The 7,975-nt window shown below is 39.7% G+C and overlaps 1 long non-coding RNA gene across 1 annotated transcript; it reads left to right on the top strand.

The window, feature by feature from the left end:
* The first annotated feature begins 918 nt into the window (after window positions 1–918).
* LOC115775800 (uncharacterized) lies at window positions 919–3,939 on the top strand. The gene is made up of 3 exons (XR_004019393.1): window positions 919–1,315; window positions 1,461–1,752; window positions 3,768–3,939. It is a non-coding gene; the product is annotated as an uncharacterized LOC115775800 (long non-coding RNA).
* The last annotated feature ends 4,036 nt before the right edge of the window (window positions 3,940–7,975 follow it).

Genomic DNA, 7,975 nt, shown 5'->3' with positions numbered 1-7,975 from the left:
CTTACCCGTACTTTCTCCAAAAGGTGTTCCAGCCAAAAGAGTCCCCAGGTTCCTGACAGCCTTTTAAAGGTTCCAGGTTATACCAAGGAATTGGAAAGGGGATTGAAGAAGCAATTACCAGTTTGATTTGTACATTTTGCATGGTGGGTCTATTGGAGGAGTATTTTATGTAATAGATTTTGTGTTTTGTAGTATGGTTTCAATGTTAATAAAGTTAATTAGCTAAGTTGTGTGTTTAGTTTGGTAGTATAGTTTTTTGTGTACCCCAGAGAATGGTTAGGCTCAAGTGGTGAATTAGCAGCAGTCTATAAAAGGCTGCCAGTTAAGATCAGACTGTTGTTGAAACCTTGGCCACCATTGTGCTGTACAGTTTGTTTTAATTTGTGTGTATGTTATGAGCATTGGTGAATAAAACACCTGTGGGTCAGCACGTCACAACTGCCTCAAGCCTCCTACTTCAATTCAGCCGCTACGGTCATCCTAACACAGCAGCTCAGTACAGAGAAAAAATGAAAAGGATGAGTAAGAACAAATAACTTAACTAAAACTAAAATAGAATAGAATAAAATAAAATAAAATAGCAAAAAAACAAAAAACAAACTATACACATATACATAAGCACTATATACATAAATATATATATCAATGTCAATACACACATTTACATATACACACATGTACACACACATCAAAAAACTATATACAGATATCAAAATATTATATACATTTGTAGCCAGTAAGGTACACAGCATACACGGTATGCATTATATGGGTGAGTGTAATAAATAGAATGTATCTGGACTGTATGAATAAAGTGATGGCAGAGGAGGTAAAGTGTCCAAGTGACTCAAGACGTTATGATGCGTTGTGTGATATTTCTCCAATGTGAGAACATTTGTGATATTTGTCCAAAGCTCAAAGTTCTTTAATGATCACAGCTTTTTGTCCTTCAGCTGCTCCTGTAACTTTGATCTTGCACTTTGATCCATGTTGATTGAATGTGGTTTTGTCTCCTTAGTATTGGTGCTTGTGGTGTTGTGTCTGCATGTTTCTTTGTCAGAGGCTCATTTGTGTCTGCATTGGTTCCTTTCAGCTTCTTTCTTTGTCTTGGAAGCTCCTTTTTTGCTTCCTGACATCTTTGAGCTGCTTGACTTTGTCACACAGCTTGTGTTTAAGGGCCTTCGTGATTGAGCAGCTCTGCAGTAATCAGGCCTGAGTGTGGCAGTGAGACTGAAGTCAGCTTTCCAACAATCTGCTTCATCACAGTTCATTGATCATTGAAGACGAGGGGAAATGAGTTTTTCCCACAGGGCAGGTAGGTTTGGATGACTTTGTTCCCTTAATGCATGAAATGATTGAAAAACTGCAGTTTGTATTTACTCAGGTTATTGATGATTAATATGAATTGATGATGATTTCCCTCCTCTTTGTTTCTTTGTTGCTCTTTTTCGTGTCTTTAGAAGTTGTTGCTGTTGCAGCCCAGGTGGTTTCTGAGTGCAGCGGGGTCACCGCGCAGCAACAAACCACAGCAGAGCAGGAAGAAGGGGGCGGAGGAAGATGTGGTTGCGTGGTCGGAGAGCAGAGAGAGCTGCTTTTTCCTGGAGGAAGAGAAGTGAATTTAGAGGAGCAACAAACTAATGCATCGATCCAACATCACTACCAACTATTGATACTTGGATCGATCCGCGCACCCTGATCTCCTGGATCTGACCTGAGAACAGCGTTAAGCTCTGTCTGTGGGCTCAGCTAAAGGTAAGCATTGAGTTAACTTTAGTGGTTGATCGTTTGCTGCTGTGGATGAAATGAATGACTCGCTGCTACAAACTAATGCAGAGGAAGATGTTAAGAAACACTGATGAAAGTAAACAGAGTTCATATCTGAAATCACTGAGAATAAAAACATATTGTGGTGCTTCATGTGCAGCTCTTGGTGATTTGGGACAAGAAGAAAGTTTTAATCATGTTGTGGATTAAATGTTGGATTTTATTTTGTCTACAGAAGCCAGACGTTTGTCCTCTTGTGATCAATCAGATTGATTTTTCTTGTGTATTGTTGGGTTCACTTGAATCATTTGAAGGTTTAAAGCTGCATTTCCCCCAAAAAGAATAAATTATAATCATGAAGAATGAAGAAGAATTTAAAAATGTCTTCCAGTGTCAAACACAGCTGCAGCAGTCAAAGCCAGGAAGGAAAGCTGGTAAAAAGTGTTGAATGTGTGAGTTAAAAGGCCCCATCAAAGTCAGCGAAAAAAAACACACAATCATTGAGTCACAATCTGTCCTCCACTGTTATCTCAGTCTCCATAGCAACAGAAACCCACAGGAATGTGGGAGAAATGTTATTTCTACTGTCAGAGTGTGTTTTTTATTGTGAAGGAAGACTCCTAAAACACTTTAATTAAAAAATTAAGATATTTAATATATCAAAAAATCAGAAGAATTACGTGTACACAGGCAGTCGTTCAGGCAGACACAGGCCTTCCCAGCAGCTGCCTGTGCTCCTCTTCCCATAGAGCGAAGCCTCTGAGCCAGACATAACAATTTTCTACTACAAGCACTATCAATTCAAAAACAGATGCAGAGAGCCGTGGTTTAGACTTGACCTTCTCAGATTGGTTCATCCAGTGGTTGGTTCCTGCATCATGGCACAAGCTTCTCCAATCAGCAGTAAGAGCTCTTTAAAGGAAACACACGCCGTCCTGTCCTCACATCTCCCTAATGATGACACGGCAGTTTTATTCTGCTTAGCAACAGTGAGCGATGACCTATAAACACTCATCTTAGACACACATGTTTTGGGAAAACCTTTCAGGATAAGATAAACATATTCTTCTCTGAGACAAGAAGGTCATAAATAAGATAAACATTTCTCTCAACGGCCGTGAAGTTAGTCTGGAGCTATCTGTCTGTCTGTCTGCTCTCTGTATAATGTATTTATTTAATTTTCTATTATGTGCTTCAGCCACAATTTTTTTTTTTTTTTTTTGGCCACAGCAGCTTTTGTTAGCAGTGGAGTGAGACAGGAAATGGGGGCAAGATACAGGGGAAGACACGCGGGCAAATTGGCGACAGGCCAAGACTCGAACCCGCACCGCAACGCATACATATGTGGTCGCCGGCTTCACCACTAAGCCCCCCGGGTGCCCCACAATTTTGTTATTTTAATTCAAACACTATTTTGATCAATTTAATTTGACTACTGATTAAAAACTATTTGATTCAAGTAATAATTTATAATTTAATCAAATTTAGAGTTTTGAGTCAACTGCCAAATATTAATTTAATTCATCCATCCATTCACTTCTGCTTATCCTTTGAAACTGCCTCTGTCTCCACTCTGAAACACTTCCTCCTGTTCCAGCCTCAGCCTCCTCAGCTCAGCTGTGAACCGGGACTCGTCATTACTATAACTCACCCTGGTGTGTGATGGTGTGCAGCTGTCCTCACAGAAGCTGATGTAGGACGTCACAGCATCTGTATACTCATCCAAACTGTTGGAGCGCTCCTGAAAACCTCCCAGTCGGTGCAGTCCAGATTGAACAGGGACTCCAACCACAAACCTGTGGGTTACTAGTCGGCTGTTCAGACCTTCTGTCTTTGTTTCAAACAAGTTTCCCACCTACTGTTTCTAGATGCCCACCCTAACATAGCCGGCCAGAACCGGCCGTATCCCACAAAAGTGTATCAATCCAAATCCAGCCTTAAAGGGCTCATTCCCCCAAACAGTGCAGTGTGGTAGCTTCTAATACAGATCTGTTCTCCTGCAGCTGATCATCAGGAGGAGGAGAGTCTGACGGAGCAGCAGAGGAACATTTTCAGCCTCTACAGAGGAAACAATGAGTTCAACACAACAGGTGAGAAAAATCTCAGTGTTACATGTTGGAATATTCATAGTATATGCCACCTATATATCTTATGTACTTTTACTTCCCTGAGAAATTTGTCTGGAAAATAACTTAACTGATTAAAAATACAGAAGCTTATAATGTTCTGTGTCATCATGAACTTTGTGTTCTGACTGTACAACAAACCACACCGATGAAGACTACACAATGATAGAAATGGAGACTTCGAGGTCACCCTGTTGTTGAAATTCTCTGTTTTCCACATTCTGTTTTGTAAATGATGTAATCAAGACTGATATGCTGTGACTATATGACAACTGTAAGTTGAATTAGGAAGGGCCGGTACTCCATTTCATGTCCAGCACCACACTGGGCATGGTATGCAGTTCTGACCCGGATTAATCTGTAAACTGTTTGGAAATGGCTTTATTAAATGTAATATTTGGACTCCTTATTCCATTGTTTGTTTGTCATTCCTGTTCGAGAAATGAACACGCAGAAACATAAAGGCTTAAACAGCAACAGCACTCACACACTCTTGGTATTATTTTAAATTCCTTCAATTGGTGACGCCCGACGTGATCAAACAGGAATGTTTTTGATTTTCAGATGTTTTTATTTGTTTCTTGAGTTTCTTGGGAATAAGGAGTGAATTTGGCCACCGATAATCGCCGCTTCGAGGGTCCTCGTGACAGTACTGACGTCCAGACTCTATCAGTGACCAGGAGATCTCCACCTAAAGGTTGGCAGAGACCTTTTCTAAATATCTGCATATTGAATGGTATCAAATTATAATGGTCACTGGTGGTAAGACAGGAGGAAGGTGTAATTCGAGCCATTTCACACAGGTGTAAAACTTAAAAGAGTTAAAGAAAAGAGTTTAAGAAAAAAGAGTTTAAAAGAGTAAAGAAAAATATAGGCAAAACGAATAGCGATGGTGATGAGTCCAAGGGCCGTCTGATCTCCCTTTTCAGGGGGTTTTTAGGTTTAGAGGGCCTTTGGTTTTTCTGAAGTGAACTGGCCATCTGCTTTTTACCAATGTCCTCCTGGTATAGAGAGGTTGGTCTAGCGCGTAAAGACATAGCACTCCTGGTAGAAGTTGACGAGAGTAACAGCTTATGGTTATATGGTTCTTTCATAAGAATCTTCACTTCAGAAATCCATAAAAGCAACTAAAACCCTTTAAAAGTCTCAAGAAATAAAGAATACAGAAAAATAAAGAGAAAAAAGAGTTTTGTAATAAAAGTAAAAATCCTAAAAAAAGAAAAAATATAAATGGTACCTTGCTAATATTGTTTTTGTTCTTGCAGTTTGGACCGACTGACTGACAAAATGACTGATGACACTGGGTGTAGAAAAGGGGCTCCGATTAAAAAGAGGGTGAAACTTCAAAATAACTGGTGATGTAAAATTATTTTAGAGTAAACTTCAAACCAAGAATATTAAGCTGAAAGCTAAATTTAAAGGAGAAACGTCTCCATCTTCATCAGGTAAAAGTTGATCTGTGGTTCAGAAACTAATTAAGCAATTTCAAAATTAGGTCACTTGGGAAAGAAAAATCTACAGTGGTGTGAAAAAGTGTTTGCCCCCTAAACCTAATAACTGGTTGGGCCACCCTTAGCAGCAACAACTGCAACCAAGCGTCTGCGATAACTTGCAATGAGGCTTTTACAGCGTTCTGGAGGAATTTTGGCCCACTCATCTTTGCAGAATTGTCCTAATTCAGTTACATTAGAGGGTTTTCGAGCATGAACGGCCTTTTTAAGGTCATACCACAACATCTCAATAGGATTCAGGTCAGGACTTTGGCTAGGCCACTCCAAAGTCTTCATTTTGTTTTTCTTCAGCCATTCAGTGGTGGACTTGCTGGTGTGTTTAGGATCATTGTCCTGCTGCAGAACCCAAGTACGTTTAAGCTTGAGTACACGAACAGATGGTCTGACATTCTCCCTCAGGATCTCTTGGTAGACAGCAGAATTCATAGTTCCATTTATCACAGCAAGTCTTCCAGGTCCTGACGCAGCAAAACAGCCCCAGACCATCACACTACCACCACCATATTTTACAGTTGGTATAATGTTCTTTTTCTGAAATGCAGTGTTCCTTTTACGCCAGATGTAATGGGACACACACCTTCCAAAGAGTTCCACTTTTGTGTCATCGGTCCACAGAATGTTGTCCCAAAAGTCTTGGGGATCATCAAGATGCGTTTTGGAAAAATTGAGACGAGCTTTAATGTTCTTTTTGCTCAGCAGTGGTTTTCTTCTTGGAACTCTGCCATGCAGGCCATTTTTGCTCAGTCTTTTTCTGATGGTGGAGGCATGAATGCTGACCTTAACTGAGGCAAGTGAGGCCTGCAGTTCTTTGGACGTTGTTGTGGGGTCTTTTGTGACCTCTTGGATGAGTCGTCGCTGCGCCCTTGGGGTAATTTTGGGCGGCCGGCCACTCCTGGGAAGGTTCACCACTGTTCCATGTCTTCGCTATTTGTGGATAATGGCTCTCACTGTGGTTCACTGGATTCCCAAAGCTTTGGAAATGGCTTTATAACCCTTTCCAGACTGATAGATCTCAATTACTTTCTTTCTCAATTGCTCCTGAATTTCTTTGGATCTCGGCATGATGTGAAGCTTTCAAGGATCATCTGGTGGACCTTACTGTGTCAGGCAGCTCCTATTTAAGTGATGTCTTGATTGGGAACAGGTGTGGCAATAATCAGGCCTAGGTGTGGCTAGGGAAATTGAACTCAGGTGTGAAAAACCACAGTTATAGTATGTTTTAACAAGGGGGGCAATCACTTTTTCACACAGGGCCATGATGGTTTGGATTTTTTTTCACCTTTACTAATAAACACCTTCATTTACAACTTGCATTTTGTGTTTACTTGTGTTGTCCTTGACTATTGTTTAAATTGGTTTGATGTTCCGAAACACTTAAGTGTGACAAACATGCAAAAAAACAGAAAATGAGGCAGGGGGCAAACACTTTTTCACACCACTGTATAACAATAATGAATATTGAAAAAAACTGATGGATGCTTGAATGTGTGTCTTTGTGTGTGTAAGGAGGCCTCCACGTGTCTGTCTGTGTGACTGAGTACTGCTGTGTATTTGTATTGTCATGTGTGTTTCAGAGAGAAATAGGAAATAAGGACAAAATATTTTGAGGTGAATTTCTTTGCAAAGGATGATGTTATTTGTTGTTTAAAAAGGAACAGGGTTTAGAGGAATGGGACAATCTTCCACTGGTCAATATTAGCTGTAAATGCCATAGCTGTGTGTGTGTGTGTGTGTGTGTGTGTGTGTGTGTGTGTGTGTGTGTGTGTGTGTGTGTGTGTGTGTGTGCATTTCGATCTCAAGGACATGTGTGTGTGTGTGTGTGAATCTAAGTGTGAGCCAGAGAGACAGAAGTCGTGCGTGTGGATGAGAGTTATAGCTCTAAGTTTTTTCTCTTCTTTTTCTTTTCTTTAATTTGGGCTGAGATGGTTGTATAAGGGAATGCTGGTCAAAAATTCTCGGAAGGAAGGTTTCGCTTCCGATACATATGAGAGATAAAGCCGACCACAGATGGATAAAAAAGACAAAAAAATAAAAATAAATGGAAAATCATAAAAAAGGGAGTCAGGAGTTTATTGCTTTAAAAATAATGAATAATGAATAAACAAAGCCACTAAAATAGATGCCTTGAAAATTTCAGGCTGAAGTATTTTTTGCAAATTATTAGAGGTCATTTTTCCAGAAGATTGTTGTTAAATTTCAAGAAAAAGTTTACGCGAGAAGCTCAGTTTTAGTAAAACCTCAATAGAAATGTTAGGAAAAAAAAACAGTGCATGTAAATGCTTTGTGAAACAGCCGAATCTGAGACCCAAAATAAAGTGCCAAACTTTGAGCTGCTGCTCTGCTACAAGGCAAAGCACAGAGAACTAAAAATGTATTTGTTTGCCCATGTAAGATAGAATACAAGATACTGATTTATTCTTTTGTGCATTTATATTTCTTTACTTGGTAGATTTGTTTAAAGCTAAGATTATAAGAGAAAAGCAGAGAACTTTTGAATTTTGAATGTCTGAACAATTTGATATTGAATCCAGCATTAAAGGAAAAAATCTCAGAAGCTAATAATATAAACATCAG

This window comes from Archocentrus centrarchus, unplaced genomic scaffold (assembly GCF_007364275.1).
Source record: "Archocentrus centrarchus isolate MPI-CPG fArcCen1 unplaced genomic scaffold, fArcCen1 scaffold_24_ctg1, whole genome shotgun sequence".
Lineage (NCBI taxonomy): Eukaryota > Metazoa > Chordata > Actinopteri > Cichliformes > Cichlidae > Archocentrus > Archocentrus centrarchus.
The sequence above is the reverse complement of the archived record's forward strand: the minus strand, read 5'-3'. Positions and strand labels throughout refer to the sequence as shown.